The following is a 4655-nucleotide window of genomic DNA, read 5'->3' on the forward strand; positions in this document are numbered from 1 at the left end:
ATTTTTATTGAAATTTCCAAAATTTATTGGTTTCACGTAATTTTCAGTTATCATAAAAGGGAAGTGCGTCCAATGAACTTTGAAACATCCCTGCATCTGTAGATATGCGTACACATAAATGCATTTTAATACACTTCGTGCCTTTTATGAGTATATGCAAACAAATTTTAATGTGAAAAAATAAGCCTCAATTGAAAATTCGTGTGCCTAAGTGCCTTACAGCTGAAGAGTTTCGAATTGAGGCTGCTTGTGTGGCGTCTGCGCCCCCGAAAACCACTCGATAACACTTATGGAAAATGTGTGGAATTTTGAAAAATTCACATGCCTACATAGTTAGCAATACGCATACATATGAATATGAATAGGCATGCCAGCATACAAACACATATGTAGGCATATGCACATCCGCACATACATGCATACATACATGGCACATGCGAGCATGTTCAGCGTTCAATACTGTAAATTTTATCTGGTATTGCACTCAATCATATACTCACTTTAATTGTTTTTCGTTGCACTTGACTGACGATACTTTTCATGCATGAACTGCAATTTGTGGCAGTCGAAATGAAATGAAAACAAAAGCAGAAAACACAAAAAAAAACAAACCATTAACTGAGATTAGAAAAATATCGCAGCAAAAAAAGTTCTAAGCCGGAAAATGCATTAAGCACTTCAGGCGGTTTGAAGTAGAAAAACAGATATCCCCAATCGAAGTGTTTGTCTCTGCCAATAGCAGCTGTACCAACCACCCCCTCATGCAACGGAAGAGCGATTTAACCAATCCGCTGCAGTTGAAAGTTGAAAAGTCAAAATAAAGTTCAGTGATTTCAACTACCACTTGGCAATTGCAAAAATTTTCATATTTGAGCGGCGAAATACATAAATCAAATTGCATATTTTTCTCACTAACTAAACTCTAGCTTTCGACATTCTGCGCGCTCGACTTCATTTCCTTTTCCTCAGCATAAGTTTGCGCAAAAGAAAAAAATACATTTTCTCACTTCGTCTTTTCTTTTGCCTTTCGTCATTTGCTATACAAGTATTTGATATTCGAATTAGTATAAATTACCCGGCACCTCAACGCTTGACTGCACGCGGCGAGCATCTTATTACAACGTTTTCGATTTATACTTCGTTCGTTTCATTTTTCTTCTTTCGCTACTTACTATTCCTTAATGCAATATCCTTTTGCAACAAAATTATTGATTTCCGCTTGTCCTCGCACCCACAATTCATCCACTGATATGTACATATATCTGTATGTACAGACGGGTATATATTTATGTATAAACGCCCCGGTCCCTGTTGGCGAGCGCAAGCTGAATTCTTGCTGAAATGGCTTAATAGGATTTCGCTGCAATTTATTTCGTTTGCCTTCAACACGCTCCATAAACTTATGTAAATCTTCTTGAATAGCGTAACGAATCGCACAAACCAATCGATGATTGGACGGTCGAACAGTGGGCAAAGATTGGGAGGAAATAAAGCAAAAACGTATTGGAAGGAATCTACTATTTAGTAAACAAAAATTTTATAAGCAGGTAGTCAGTCCAATGCGCCAAAAAACCTACACCAGAAAGTTTATTTCATGTGGATGACGGAGGACCTACTCGTGGCATCAGCAAACAGGCTGAAACAACAAAAGCTCTGAAGAAGCTAGATGGTCCTTCTTTATCTTCAAGTGCGTCACTAGTACCAGAGCAGTTCCGGTAGGGAGAAGTCCTGCACCCTGCGAGGGGGTGTAAAGTTTACCGCAAGACAACTGTAGAGAAAGATGCGGATGGAGAAGAAAGCCACGTCTCTGGATAAGATGAATATTCAAAATATATGTATGTACATATATATTGGCCTCTGGCCTACATCTGAAAGCACAACGGAGAAGCGTAAAAAGACTATTGATGACTGAATTGTTTTAGAACTTGCTTCTGTTCCTAGATTCGCATGGCAATGAATGCAAAGTTCTAAGGATCGTAATCGGATACGTGAGGCAGGCTCGATCCAACCGTTTGCATGCCAACCTCCTCCTGAAAATCAGGATCCTTTTAGACTCCTAAGGTTAGATATATGAAAGATGAAACTTAACCTCTACGCTATTCGGAAAAGTGGCGCGAGTGGATATCTTTGCTTAGATAAAATTTGAAAAAAGGGAAAAGGAACGTTGCCCATAAATAATAGTGCTCTAATAAGTTTTCAATATTCTAGGATACCAAAACCCTAACGAAGATGCCCGCCTGCAAAAATTGTAAATTCTTCCTAAAAAACGGAAGTAATTATTTAGTTGTAGAATGGTAAGAGCAATAGCCTGGATACCGGCTCCACCTAGGAATCCAAGTGGGGTTCTACGACGTATCAGTTTCCATAACTCAGATCTTAGTTTGAGTCAATGGTGTATTTACACATTAACCAAAGGAGGACCGACTTCCAGCAGTAGAAAAAGCTCTTCGCTGGTAGTTCAGATTGACGCTGGTATGCTGGAAGTTCTTTAAACGGTATTTGTGGTAAAATTTTTTTTATTTTTGATGCAGAAATACAGCTAGATGATTTGGGAAAATTTCCTCATCAAAAATAAATTTTCGGAAAGTAAAATTTGCTTATGATTATTTAAATTTTTTTTTTTAGACAATTGGTACTACAGGCTTTGGTAAACTTAAAGATTTAGCGATTCTTAGTTGAAGAGCTCGAAAAAGTGATCCTAACGTTTTGTGAAAATGGTCGGTCTGTAAGATGTGCATTTCGCACATGGTGTGATTTGTTCCGTCAGCGTAGCCGGCGATTCGAGACAAAAGTCAGCCGTTGGGTGCAAAAATGCGAAGAAAGTGGGTCGATGCAAAACGTGACAACACAGGTCGTTGGGTGTAAAATATGGCTGGCGGAGTCAGCGGATCGGGCTTCTTCGTAAACGATGGCGATAGCGCTTGAATTATTTGACATGGGTTAAACAGAAGGGTGCCACTTCTCACACAACGCATGAAACACCGGCTCTATTGCGAACGAAGTTCCAAGGATTAGCTCAGAAACAGCGAGGCAAATACTATGGGTTATGCCGTGGCAGATCGATGAAGGCTCTGAGCTCTAGAATCGACGTGCAGCGTCTTTCCTGTCTATAATATGTGCCACTTCATTGCCCACGACGCCACTGCGTCCCAGTACTAATATAAGGTAGATCTGGTTCTTGTATGCCATAAGTATTAAAAGCTAAGGGAAAAGGCATATAAGTTCTATGGGGTGACCTTGTTGCCGCTGCAACTGACTCGTGGGCCACTCCGTTTCCACCACGATGCTCCAACAATAGCCAAGAGCAACAGCAGAAACTGCAGCTATGGAGCGAAAATGCTTAAACATCTTGGGGTCGCATTTGTTCACCAGCCTGGAAGAGATTTGCGATTTGCCTTGCTTATTTTTTCTTTCCAATTTATAAAGGAATCGCGATTAGAACATGCGGTAAACGCTCGCCCGAACTGATCTAATATTCAAGCCATTGCGATATAGGCAAATTTTTAAAGTCGACAAATTGTAGTCTTTGGTAGGCACTCTAATCGATAGGCGTTGTGACTAAAGAGGAAGGAGAGGAGGAATCAATTTTATACCTCTCTTCAGCAAAGAAATCTTCGACAATTCGGTTGGCATAAGAATCAAACAATACAGAGCTCTTTTAAAATTTTTGTTAAGCACAGAGAGGTTCTAGTAGAGATCGGGAGACCGTAACGATGCACTGTGAATCCAAATATCTCAAACGTGGTAGAATAACATCAACCTCAGCTAATAAAATATTGGCGCACGACCTATAAATTCTGAATTCGATATCCTTATCAACAGCAACATCGGCCCACTGTGCCATATATTGCGTAGATATCGAACCCAAAAAGATATTTAATATCTACCGGCATTGCAAATGTTCAAAGGATATACTTAGGGGTTGTTTCATACCGGCGTGGCGCTGTCTTGGTCCACAGCAATGGCGACGATGTTTTAATGATACCACTGACACTCAACACCCAGTGGATTCGTTGGCGAGTATTCCACACTTCTTAAGGCTATAAACACACGAAAAATTTCGCACCGAATGCACTTCCATTAAATCGCTCGATTTTTATGTGTGTTTATCAGCAACTGGGGAGTTGTTTGCCAAAGCCACCAGCAGTGAAAAGCATTAGAGTAACAGCTATCGCAAATGTGAAATTGTGGTTATGTTGGAAATAAAATGAAATAACAGTGAATCAGATAAGTGGGTGAATGTACTCACAAGCAGTTAGAATAGGTGGGGCGAAGCAGTGGAGTGGGAAATGTTTACTTCAGTACGCCACTTCAGGTTATACTATAAATCCGTTTGATTCACAAAGGAACAGAATTGCTTTAGTTTCTTATTTAAGCGACGATTCCCTGATGGCAGCCGTAGGTGGGCACATATGTATATGTATGCAGACAGACATAACTACATATGTATTAAATAGCGTTGGGATATGTGTGCCCGTGTAAGCATTCCACGTTTTCTATGAGCCAATTATCGCTATGGTTTATCTGTGAATGGACTGTGATGTGGCGCACCTAATTTTCCCTTTTTTCGTTCGTTTTCCGCTCTGTGGTTGGTTAGATACTTTCCACATTGAACATCTTAAATGCCATTGATGGGGGATAGTAATTAAAATCGA

This window comes from Rhagoletis pomonella, unplaced genomic scaffold (assembly GCF_013731165.1).
Source record: "Rhagoletis pomonella isolate Grant_MI unplaced genomic scaffold, Rhpom_1.0 Rhpom_scaffold_00007, whole genome shotgun sequence".
NCBI lineage: Eukaryota > Metazoa > Arthropoda > Insecta > Diptera > Tephritidae > Rhagoletis > Rhagoletis pomonella.